General features: G+C 41.6%; 1 protein-coding gene across 1 annotated transcript in view; it reads left to right on the top strand.

Moving 5' to 3' along the window:
* The window catches only part of LOC109088223 (cGMP-dependent protein kinase 1), a 171,492-nt gene that overhangs the window by 126,355 nt on the left and 31,812 nt on the right, over nucleotides 1-13,325 (top strand). The gene's annotated exons all lie outside the window — the stretch shown is intronic.

Consider the following 13,325-nt stretch of genomic DNA (forward strand, 5'->3'; position numbering starts at 1 on the left):
GAAGATGAGACTGGTTGTGTCAGAACAGTCAGATGCACATCCAATCCAGTCCACCTTATATTTCTCACAGGGTTATGAACATTATCATCTGCTCTATTTCCATATTCCTGCATAATCCCTCTGCTGCTGAGTCAATAGAGGCCAACTGCAGGCACCTTCACTCAGCTTCTATTACGGCCTTCAATTTGTGTTTCAAGTGAGTTATTCCTATTAAGCAATGATATGCTTTCCAGATGTATTTTTCACATTCATTTCCACTTGATGGTTTTAGATTTGAAACTTTTTGAACAGCTGTTGCGAGGGATACAGACAGAACGAATGCATTGGGGACCCCTAGTGGAGATCAGAGGAAGCGTTAGTGCGGTAATGGTGATGGTTGTGACAAACAACAATCCATTTTATTGTTATTGTAGGGCAATTACCCTAATGAGTAGTAGGGCTGTCAAAATGGCTGAAAAACAAAATTCAAATTATATTCAAATTTAATACGCATAATTTCAGTTAGGATGAAGAAAAGCTTTTGGCTTCATTTCTAAGGCCACAAGAGGGCACATTGAGCAAAATATTACTAATGCACGTTTATTTTAAAGCATACAATAACATGACTATCTGTGAAAAAAGTGCATAATGTTTAAAATGTTTATAAACCAATTATAATTAATTAAGTTGCTTAAACAACTATAAACAAAACAGCATCATGTATGTATACATAGTTTAATACAAAGGCCGACAAAGCCAATCACACAGAGTACATTTTTCATTTAAAAACATGAGATGCAGTGGGATGGGGAAAAAAAAAAAAACCTGCCGTAAAGTCTCGATATATGTTTTTTTCAAAGTTAAACATGCATTAATCTTACATGGCTTTCTAAACATGCGGCTTCTTTGTGTGAGATGCAAATGCAATGGTGATAGATGTCCCTCTAGAAAATGCGTGAAATATGTGTTCTGTGTGCACGGCTTGGTTTCAGTTTTAATGTAAACAAGATCTTCTCTGCATTGATGTTTTCTTTTTCCACAATATTTTGAATGAACAACGCAGCAGCGCCGCACCAAGTGGCTTCAACTGGATAGGCTGACAAAAACATTATAATGCAATGACACTTACATCGTCATCGCATCTCGTGCACCACTGATAAGGCTGCCTCCTTAATGCACAACTATAATTTGAATGCAACATTTTGCATTCGAATGTGTATTTTTATTTTAAATTTGACGAATATTCAAAATTTGAATATGCCAGCCCTAATGAGTAGTAATAAACACAGTAAAGGGTTTGTACAATGTTTTTTCATTTAACAAGCACGCATCAATGCACTTGGCTGGTGTTACACAGCTGTGTTATGATATTTAGCTTGTCATCGACCCTGAAAAAAGGGGCAAGCTGCTAATGGACCGAAATAAATAGCCTGCACAGTTCACACAAAATAAAAGGTCCGTGCTTGGAAAATTAAGATTTGCTAGGATTAGCTTGAATGAGAGAGTAGTAGGATATGTTTTGGCCACAGGGACGAGAGCTCTTGATGAAATCATCTCTGGTTCACTGTGGTAGACTATGCCAACATGTGAGGCACAAGAGAGTAAAATGAAATTATTTCTAAATTTTCTGATTGAATCAAAAGTGAAGACAGTGCAGAGAAACTAAATTAGACTTTGTTGTTGTGTAGTTTAAGTTTTAGCTTGAGTGTTTGGGTTCTAAAAGTCTCTTGAATTTCAGTTCCTCTTCAGGAACTTGAGCTGTGTCGAAACGCTATGGGGAACACGTTTAGTGTGAGCGACTCTGAATATCGTGTGTAATCTGTCCAATGGAAGAGCGTGATGTCACGGGCGGGGTGACGTAAGTGACCAGGAAGCTATAAAAGCAGGTGCCGCGCAGCTGGCGTCAGCATCAGGTCTTTCAGCAAGCGCTCTGTGTGTGCATGTCCTCAGTTTGTCTTGTCAGTCTTATTTATTGTTGTCTGTCTCTTAGAGCTCCAGAAACATGTCAAAAAGCAAAGCAAAATCTAAGCATTTGAAGGGTGATTCCAGACTGCGAGGTCTGCCTGGGGTCGATCCCAGAGGGCTCACTTCGAGGAGGGAGCCTTCCCCAGCGTTCCCCGCGGTGCTGGCCCCGCTTCTGCTGAGGCAGCTGCACTCATGGGGTTCGCAGGTGGATCTGGTAGAGGGAATGGAGACGAGCGAGTCCCTATCTCCTTCTTCATCTGCCAGATCCGGCGCCCAATCCCTGAGTTCAGAAGCACGCTCGGCGGTTTCTTCCCCCCAGGGAGAGGAATCGACACTTCGCCTCTCTTCCTCCGACGAGGTTGATGTGGAGGCTGTCGAAGGGGATTCACCACCCCAATCGCCACAATATGAGGAGCTCTTGGAGGTGGTTACTCGTGCGGTGGCCAAGCTCAACATCGATTGGCCCGCCGAGAAAACAGCTGAACCGCAGAAGAGTAAGCTAGATGAACGATTTCTGCGGGCGAGGCAACCACCTCCACACCGGAGCCTTCCATTCTTTCCGGATCTACACAAAGAAATAGCTAGATCGTGGAACCGTCCTTTTTCAGCCCGCCTCTTCATCCCCTCGTCTGATTATTATGGCAACGTGGCAGGGATGGGAGAGCGTGGCTACTGAGCAATGCCACGGGTGGAACAGACGCTTGCCAGCTATCTGTCCCCCGGGGGTTGCATCGTCTTTGAAGGCTCCGGCGTTGCCCTCCAAGCCGCTTAGAACAACTTCGGCTTTGGTGGGCAAGGGGTATGCGGCAGCAGGTCAGGCTGGTTAATGTGTGCACATTATGGCGGTGTTACAGGCATACCAAGCCGACCTGCTAAAAGAGCTGGACGAGAGAGAGGAGATCAAGTCTGACGATGTTTCTGAACTTAGGTGGACCGCTGATCTCTCCCTCCACGCCACCAAGGAGACCGCTCGCGCTATTGGGCGGTCTATGGCAGCCATGGTGGCCGCGGAGAGACACTTATGGCTGACCCTGTCGGAGATGAAAGAGAAAGACAGGGTCTGCCTCATGGACGCCCCGCTTCAGCCTTCTGGCCTGTTCGGCTACGCTGTCAACTCAGTCATAGACAGGTTTCAGGAGGCACGAAAACAAGCGGTGGCGTTCCATAAGTTCCTCCCTTGCCGCTCTCACGGGGCATCTGGGCAGGAGATGCCCCAGCCGCATGCCAGCTCCTCATATCGTAAGGCACAAAAACAGAGCGTCGCCTCTCTTGCTCCTCCACGTCGGGCCCGAGAGTCTCAGCGGCACTCTGGGCCGGGGACTTCTAAGCCCAAAACAGATCTAAGGGCGGTCATCGAAGCGAAGAAGTCCTCGGCCAAGAAGTCCTGACATAAGGGGTTCAGGACTTCAGAGGGCAGCCCCTGCTGGGGTAGAGTGGGATACACCGCATTACACGGTGCCCGTCTCGCCTCAGTGCCCTCGGGAAGTCAGTCTGCCAACCCTGCCAGAGCTCCAGGGCACAGCAGCTTCCAGCGAGCGCCACTCTCAGTGAGCGTAGCGGACCTGAGAGGCTCGCCACCCCTTCAGGGTCTCAGAAACAGTCAGTTCACAGAAACACAGATCTGGCTGCCTCAGTAACACCAGAGGTCAGTCTCGAGAGACTGATTCCCTTAGTAGATTATTTAGCAGCGTGGAAACTACTGCCAAATGTATCTCAATGGGTCCTGCGCACAGTAGAAAAAGGCTACCGTATTCAGTTCGGCTCTCCACCGCCGAGATTCAACGGGGTTACCCTGACGTTAGTCGGACCCGAGCAGCCTCTGGTTATGGAACAAGAAGTGAATACCCTATTAAGGAAGGAGGCCATTGAGATGGACCTTTCTCAAGACAAGGAATCCGGGTTTTACAGCCGGTACTTCATAGTTCCAAAGAAGAATGGGGGGTTGCGTCCGATCATAGATCTAAGTGTATTAAACCGATCAGTTATGACACTGAAGTTCAAAATGCTCATCATCACGCATGTTGTAGCTCAAATCAGATCTGAGGACTGGTTTGTCACCATAGATCTCAAAGATGCATACTTCCACATCTCCATCCTTCCACAACACAGGAAGTTTCTGAGGTTCGCTTTCGGGGGCGAAGCTTACCAATAATACCTTGAAGTCTGATTGGATGCACCATATTTTAATTGGTGACATTTTACAATAACCAAACATGTGTTAACATTAGTTAATGCATTAGATATCACAAGCTGACAATAAACAGTATTTCTACTGCATTTATTAATCATAATTAAAGTTGTTTTTAATATATTTACACATTTAAAATTTTACAATTTTTAATTTTAAAAAGTTAACTTAAAAAAAATAAACTATTAATTCACTGTTAATGCATTAGCAATGTTAATGTTAAATTAATTGTTTCATTCTGTTTTTGATTACACTGATGGATAGTACAGTTTTATTAGCTGCGACATATGTAGTAACTATTACATTTAAGCACAATCTATTTTTACCACATAAATATTTTGAGGGCAAGGTATTGTCATTGCAAGGGCATTTTATTATAATTGTTTGTAACAAATGTGTCTATCAGGTGAATATTTATAGTTATATGTGATCTATTGATCAATTGTTTCTATTCACAAAGCCACCTAGTTAGAGGGCTCTTGCTTTGATCTGAGCCCAAGGACGACCAAGCTGATGAGTTGCAATATGGTGTGTAGTATATTAGTTTTCGCCTGAAGAGGTGTCACTCCTTCAAATGTGTGTTCTTGATCTTCATGTCTTTTGATCTCACCTCTCACTCTCAGCTTTAATTAGTACACAAATCTTGCGTTTTTGTTTTGGTTAATGTTTGTTTAGTTTCTCTCTTTTTTGAGTGGTAGTGTGTTTAGCAAATCAGTCAGAAGTGGATCAAGTCTGTCTTTCATCTTAAACATTATTTTTATGCTGTTCTGAGTCTTGTTTGTATGATATGGGAGTTGCCTGGGATTTGACTAAGTAACAGGCATAACAATAGCTGTGGTCTTGTGGATTAAAGGCTGCCCGCTGCTTTGATGTGCAACAGCCTGTATGCTAAGTAAACTTTCATGTCCCTCTTAAGCAAAACACTTTGTTGAGCCAAAACAATTAATTTGCTGCCAGTTAAGGAGATGTTGACCATATCTAAGAATAATGGTCTTCTTCTGAAGTTTACACACCAGAAGGGAAGTATACAACCACACACTGTATGGATGAATCTGATGAAAACATGTCCGGGTCACATTACCAAAATCATCTCAAACTAATTGCAGTAGAAATCTTATAGTTTATTGAAAATGTTATGTAATAGGACAAAATATAACCATGTATAAATACATTTTTACTTTTTAAACAATATTTTATTCCATTGTGCAATGTTAATAAGAAGTGGGAACGAGGGCTTTAAATTGTTTCATGATATTTACCGTATATGATTCCTTACCTGCTATTTCTTCTATTTAAAGAATAGCATTGACATTTAAACTACACTTTTTTGTATATTTGACTAGTAGTGCTGCATGTTTGTGATTATATTAGTTATCTTGTTCAAACTCTTGTGTATGTAGCTACAATTCATTGCATCTGAAAAGACGTTTATGTAAATATACATTTCACAGAAAATTAAAAGCATTGCTATATCAGTGCTATTTCCTTTTCAGATAAATCTCAGCTATACTTTAATGTTTATTACCACATAATGCTTTAGTTCACCCAAAAATAAAACTTCTATTTTCATTTACCCTCTTGTTGTTTCAAACCCTGTATTATTTTCTTTTTGCTTTGAACCCAATCTGATAATATTCACATTCTTTGTTTACATATATGAAAACATACAATGAATAAGGGCTACTATACATTTATTTTTGAGTGCGCTAACCTACAATTACAGTGCTACATTGAAGACCTCTCATGCTCCACAGCTGGGACTTTAACCTTGGTTTCGGTTTCTTGGAGTAGCTCGCATTGTGTCACTTTATCCTGTAATTCTACCAGCTTGATTGACGGCTCTGACCTTTCCTTCATAAACCTCACTCCCTACTTGCTGTGATGTGCGCTCACTACATCCAGACTTTAACTGACAGCTGAAACATGTTTGTACTGGCTGGTCTTAACCCCCCTCTGTCTTTCTTTGACTCCATCCTCACCTAATGCTGTCATAGCATTCAGAGACATCCCTCTGCCTCTGAAGTGTGCCATGCTAATTGAAGGATGTTTCCCTGTGCTGGACTTTCTTGGTGCTTTTAATCTTCATGTGCGATTGATGTGATAAGGGTGGCTATGATGTGAATAGCACAGGACTGATGTAATAATCACTTTAGGTTTTATAATGGGACCTTATTCGCAAGAGCTGCGGCATCTCTCAATGGGAGTTATCTTTTTCACAGTTGTACCGGGAAACATATCATATCTAATGACAGCCAGTTTGAGGCAGTTGAATTCCAGCACATACAGATGCGTCTCAAGACAGCAAACACTAATGACACCCTAAACATAGACATGTCCACTGGAAAGTGAAGAATATTCACAACTGTGTGGTGCTAATTGGAGACCCATATGTCAAAGTTGAGAATGAGGGTGGCATGTCACAGTTTTTGTCATTGTATTATATAAAGGTCACATTGAAAATATTTGGAAACATTGGAAACTGGAAACATTTTACATTTTGTCATTTATTTTGCCACTTTTCAATTCCATAAAAGCAAATGCATTGGCCCATACCCAGAGTTTTAATCCTAAAACATGAAAATCCATCATAAAAAAAATATATATATTTTTTTTTAAATGTGTGTACTTTCATAACACGCCACGTATTTGTGGATGTGGCAGGCAGGCTTTTTAAGGTAATTGCACATACTGTAAGTGGTTTACTGCCTGCAGCTGGTTTTGTTGATGTCCTTGTAATGTGTTGTAAAGTTGCTGAACAAATCAGTAATTTAAAGAACAATCAATGTAATTGCAATGCAGCATGATTTTTGCTCCTTGTTTGAGTGGTGTTTGTCTATTTAAAAATCTCTGGCACAATGCAAGGGGGTTGTGGGTGGTTGTCAGGGAATTGTTATGCAGTTGCAGGTGCTCTGAGCGTTTTTTCGTGTGTTGCAGTTGCTATGGAATTCAACAAATCACATGATTTGAGGTACAAATCATGTCCCTAGCACAAACAGGATGAATTGCACCCTAAAGTATAATACCTATAGTCTGGGTTTGTTGAAAAAGCATGATCAGTAATAATAGCTTGCTTTAGTAAAGAGCACTGTGTCATGTGTTACATCAACACAGTATCATTGAAAAATTGTGACTCTACCTGTACTTTTGCCAAAAACCTACCTATACTCAGATTATTGATTAATAAAGACTTATTTTCACAAGATTCCTTGTACAATTCCGTTATTACCTCAAAACACTTTTACCATAGTGCAAACTATTATATTTTGGTGTTTGCGTCACAAAACCAGCTCCGTATATATGTTTTTTCTGATGTGATAAACATGCTCAGTAGCACACCTGGTACAGCATCAGGAAATGCATTTTTGTTTCATGTTGGCTTTTGTTGACACAATCTGTTTTAGGGTCGGATTTAGTGTAGGTGCTACATTATTTTCAAATGCAATAGAGCATTACTCTTTTAGCGCCACTCACCGGATATTTCATTGATACAATGATTTAATGTTGTGCCATGCGGTAAAAAATGCTGTACAATAGTAATGGCTGATGATGAACACCACTCCATTTGTCATTGATTAGGACAAATTATGTACTATGGATGCTAATTTTTCTGAAACAGTATAATACAAGATGGCGGCATGTGAATAGATAGGCTCACCGTCTCTCTCGTTTTTGCAAATTACTTCTTATTTTACTAGTTATTTTCAACTCAGTTGTTCGACATAGCTTCGCATTAACCTCTTACAACCGTCACACACTATTGGATATCAAACATCGCTACACAAACACCGATGTGGATACAACACTAGATCTTCATCTACTACCTTCCAAATTACTCCAGTCCCTGGGCTTGAGTGAATCTGCCAGTCCGACAGGAAGACTGCCACGTTATGGTTTTCACAGAAACTTGGCTCAATAGCACCATTCCAAATAGCGCGATTGAGCTAGAGGGGCACAATATCTACAGGGCTGACAGAACGGCTGTGGACTCTGGTAAAAGCAAAGGTGGGGGTGTTTGCATCTACGTAAACAGATCCTGGTGCTCCGATGCTGTTATTACTAAATCCCACTGTTCTGCTGATATTTAATAGATCTATATCAAGTACAGACACTTTTTTCTGCCCCGTGAATTTACAACTGCCATAATTGCTGCAGTGTATGTACCCCCGGACTAGCCATGAAAGAACTATCTTCTGCTGTTAGTAAACTGCAAACAACACATCCGGATGGAGTCTTTATTATTGATGGTGATTTTAATCATGCCAATCTGAGAACAACTCTCCCCAAATTTTATCAAAATGTTTTCTGCCCGACAAGAGGAGACAATACTCTTGATCATGTTTATACAAACATCCCTGATGCTTGCAAAGGAACTCCCCTCCCCCACGTTGGACAATCTGATCACCTCTCCCTGTTCCTGCTACCCAAATACACCCCAATCATCAAACATGTGAAACCCACTGTGAGGGCTGTTAAAGTTTGGATGGAAGAAGCAGACTCTTCACTACAGCAGGAGTTCCAGAACACAGACTGGAATTTGTTTGCTTCTCGGGCCACACTGGACTCCCACAAAGATGTTACAGTTTTTCTTGATTGCTTAAACACTATAAGCAGGCTTTTGAGCTAAAATTTCAATACCATAACGCCATTTTTCAGAAAAGACACCCATTTTGCTGAACTATAAACACTATTTCCCTGCTTTAACACATGAGTCAGATTTGGTGAACTCTTACTGCAAAACTCTACACACAAATCCCTACATTTCTCAGTGCTTACACCATGTGGACATTTAGAAAGCACTAGCATTCAATATTGTTCACTCAAGTCAGCATAACTTGAGCCCAATTAGCACACAGATACTCACGTGTAAACACTAAGAGTCAAAATTTATCACACACCAATCAGAACCATCAATAGATAGATAAAAGAGCCCCATTCAGTTCATTCAGTTTTGGAACAATGGATTCAGAGAGACGTGATTGAAAAGGTCGAGGACACCAGAGAGGAGGAAGAGGATGAGCAAGAGCAGTAAGGAGTGGAGGAAGAGGTAAAGGAAGAGAAAGAGGAGGAGGAGGAGGATGAGGGGCAAGGAGACAAGGAGTCTCAGATGAAATTTGTGCCACTAGTTGACCATGTCCTTGTCCATGGTATGACTATGAGGGAGGCTGGGCAATGAGTTCAGCCAAACTTAAGTTGCTTCACCATCGCCTCGATCATAGAAACATTCAGGGAGGAAAACGGGTAGATGTACCTCAGTGTACTCTACTGTAACTTTTCAGAGCTGTACTCTGTTACAACACATGCATCAAATTGCCTTACATACAGATAGAGTTTCTGTCTGCTTCCATTTTGTAAAAAGTACTTTTGTAAAATCAGTACTTCTATTTTTGTAGGACACAGAGATGATGGAATGGAAGAAGCCTGACTAGACATTACAGATGATGTGTGACAGGGGTGGATCAGTCATGCAAGAGGACTTTACCCCTGCTGCCTGGCTAGGGCCAGTATAGCCTGTGATGTCTGTCCCAGACCAAAGATGTGATGCTGGGGCAGAATATTTTTGTTGTTGTTGTTTGGTGTATTGTACTGTACAGTACATGAAGGAATAGAAAATGTGCAAATGTATACACGTTTGTATACATGTTCATCATGTGTATACATGTATACATGTTCATCATGTGAAATGTTCCTTGAGGGGGAGAATCACAAGCAACAACTTATTACTGGTTTTTGTTTTTTTGTAGTATTGTTTTGAATTTATCTCACCAGTGTTTAAAACTATGTTGTAGTGTGTGTGTTTTTGAGGTGTTTTTTGTGGTTTGTGTGTGATGACTTTTTGTTTTTCAGCAAGACTGAATGGTTTTGAGTGTAGAGCTTCATTTTGACCGGAAAATAGGTTGTTTGGGTAATTAGGTGAGACGTTATGGATTTGTGTTTACTGTTTTGAGAATATGAGGCATAGTTTCAAGAAATGTGTTTAAGCAATCGAGAAAAACTGTAATACCTACACCACCTCTGTCCTGCATCATATCAACGAATGTGTTGGCAAGGTAACCACCCATAAAGCAATTAAAATGTACCCCAGTCAGAAACCCTGGATGAACAAGGAAATACAGCTCCTGCTGAAGGCACGCCACGCTGTTTTCAAATCCGGCGACCGTGATGCCTACAGCTTATCCAGGTCCAATCTGAAGAGGGGAATTCAATCTCTAAATGTAACTACAAACTGCGCATTGAGGACAGATTTAAAAACAATGACCCTTGGCGCATGTGGACAGGCATCCATCCCCTCACAGACTATAAACCAGCAAACAGCACACCCCCAGCCAGCAATGCCACCTGCCCTGATGATCTAAACTACTTTTATGCTCGCTTTGATCATGGAAACACAGAACCACCCATCAAAGCTGTGCTCACACCTGACGACCTGGCACTCACACTTTCCACCAGTGATGTATGCTACACCTTGCGTAAGGTGAATGCTCATAAAGTTGCCGGTCCTGACGTGTCCCTGGCCGAGTGCTTAGGGCCTGTGCAGAACAGCTGGCTGAGGTCTTCACCAACATTTTCAACCCCTGTTTGGCCCAAGCCATTGTTCCCAACTGCTTCAAAACAACCACCATTGTACCTGTACCAAAACATGCTGGTGCAATTGCCCTCAATGACTTCCACCCAGTTGCTCTTACTCCCATTATTGCAAAGTGTTTTGAGAGTCTGGTCCTCTCCCGCCTGAAAACATGGTGGTATGGGTCCCCCTACACCCATACCAGTTCACCTACAAATCCAGCAGGGGGCAAGCATGTTTTCAGGTGGAGTCAGGTGGATGCCATCGCCTCAGCTCTCCACTCTGCCTTGATGCACCTGGACAGAACCAACACATGTCAGGATGTTATTCATTGTTTTCAGCTCCGCCTTCAATGCTGTGATCCCATCCAAGCTGATCTCCAAGCTCTGTGATCTTGGCATCAGCCCCTCCCTCTGTAACTGGACCCTGAACTTTCTCACCAACAGACCACAGTCTGTTAGGATCAGTAACCACACCTCCTCCGTCCTCACTTTAAACACTGGGGTACCACAGGGCTGTGTGCTGAGTCCAATCCTCTACTCCTTTTTCACCCACGACTGCATACCTGTGCATTGCTCTAACTCCATAATAAATTTTGCAGATGACACCACGGTGGTAGGCCTGATCAGCGACAATGATGAGACAGCCTACAGGGACGGGGTTCAGCATCTAGCAATGTGGTGTGGCAACAATAGCCTTGCACTCAACACCCAAAAGACCAAAAAGCTGATTGTAGACCACCGGCGGACTAAGAAGGACCACACTCCCATCTACATTGATGGGGCTGAAGTGGAGCGTGTGGCGAGCTTCAAGTTACTTGGTGTCCATCTCTCTGAGGATCTTTCCCAGACCCCCAATACCTCCATACTGATTAAAAAGGCACAACAGCGCCTTTACTTCCTTAGGAAGCTAAGGGAAGCTCACCTGTCCCCCAGCATCCTGCGAACTTTTACTGCTGCAGTATTGAAAGCATTCTCACAAACTGCATCACAGTGTGGTATGGCAACTGCACTGTTTCGGACCAGAAAGCCCTCCAGCGGGTGGTGAAAACTGCCCAATACATCACTGGTGTCGGGCTACCCTCCATCAAAGATGTCTACCACAAATGCTGGCTAAGGAGAGTGAGAAGCATCATCAAAGACTCCTCTCACACTAGTCACAGACTGTTCACTCCTCTCCCATCGGGGAGACATTAAAGGGGTCTTCGCTGTCGCACCAGCAGACTCAGGAACAGTTTCTTTCCCTCAGCGTTCAGCCTACTGAACTCCAATCTCAGGCACTGAACAATAAATCCTGGATGGACCACCTTATGAAAAAAAAAGAAAAAAGAAAAAAAAAAGTGAACTGAACAATAACCTGTCTGGAATCCTCTCTCACAATGTTCTTATTATTCCCTCTGTTTTGTACATTTCTGATTTTTTTGCACATTTCCTTGCACATTTCTACCTCCGGATGCCATTTGCACTATGCTATTTATGTACCTCGCCGTATAATGCACCTTCTTTTTATACTCACTGTACAATGTATCTTCTGTTTATACTTTCTTTGCACCATGTTGTATGTACAGTCATTTGCACTGAGCTGGTCTCTGCCCTCCTACCTCATAACTTGCACTATATGTCATAAAGCTTAATGTATATACACACATTCTATATTTATTTTATATACGCTGTTATTTGGACTTCTGGTTAGATGCTAACTGCATTTCATTGGCTCTGTACTTGTACTCTGCGCAGTGACAAAGTTGAATCTAATCTAATCTAATCTAATAGATCATGATTTATTGTTTTCCTCTTATTATGCATGTTTACATGCATAATTATTAAGTAACTAGAATGAGTATTTTTAGTAGTTGAGCTACATTCTTCATCTGTCCCAGCAGGCCAAACATGACACAATGTGTAACTGATTATTTGATGGATTAAATCACACATTATTAGACATTACTTTTTTGTGGTCAAATTTTTATTAATTTTTATACATACAACATCACAAAAACAACAACAGACATCATCTATATATTTTGAATCTTCTGCGAGGAGTTATTATACATGCTCTATGAATAACTTTGAAATATATAAGACGATGAGCCAAGTTTTAAGAGGTTAAACAGAGGTTAGACCACACTTTCTCCCAAGTCAGATAATTCCCGATTCCAAACACATTTGACAGAAAAAGGTATTGTAATGCGATCAACAATTCCACCACACACCAAGGAAACAAATGGTCGACCAGAAGGTGGCGCAATCCATTCCCGCACAAAATGAGATCTCCTTAAAGTAACTCTATATGCCAGACCACTTGAGTGTGCAAACCTTATAAAATACAAATTAAATAAATAAATATATTAATGTCTGTTGTATAAAATAAAAGTAGCACAGAAAAAGGAACAACAAACAGTTTTGAACAAGAACCAAAAACAGACCGCACATTAACGAGAATATAGGTCTGCCTAAAAAAAAAAGAAAATTAAAATAAAAAAGATTTCAAAGCTTATCAGTCACTAGACAAGTTTGCAGGATAGAAGATCACAGCAGAAACTTAAGTGTCCATGTACACTTTGTTTTTCTCCTCTCCTGGGCAGTTAATATGCCTTCTTCTGTGGCAGTGAGCTGATAAAATCCTCTCCTT

This window comes from Cyprinus carpio, chromosome A12 (genome assembly GCF_018340385.1).
Source record: "Cyprinus carpio isolate SPL01 chromosome A12, ASM1834038v1, whole genome shotgun sequence".
Taxonomy (NCBI): Eukaryota; Metazoa; Chordata; class Actinopteri; order Cypriniformes; family Cyprinidae; genus Cyprinus; species Cyprinus carpio.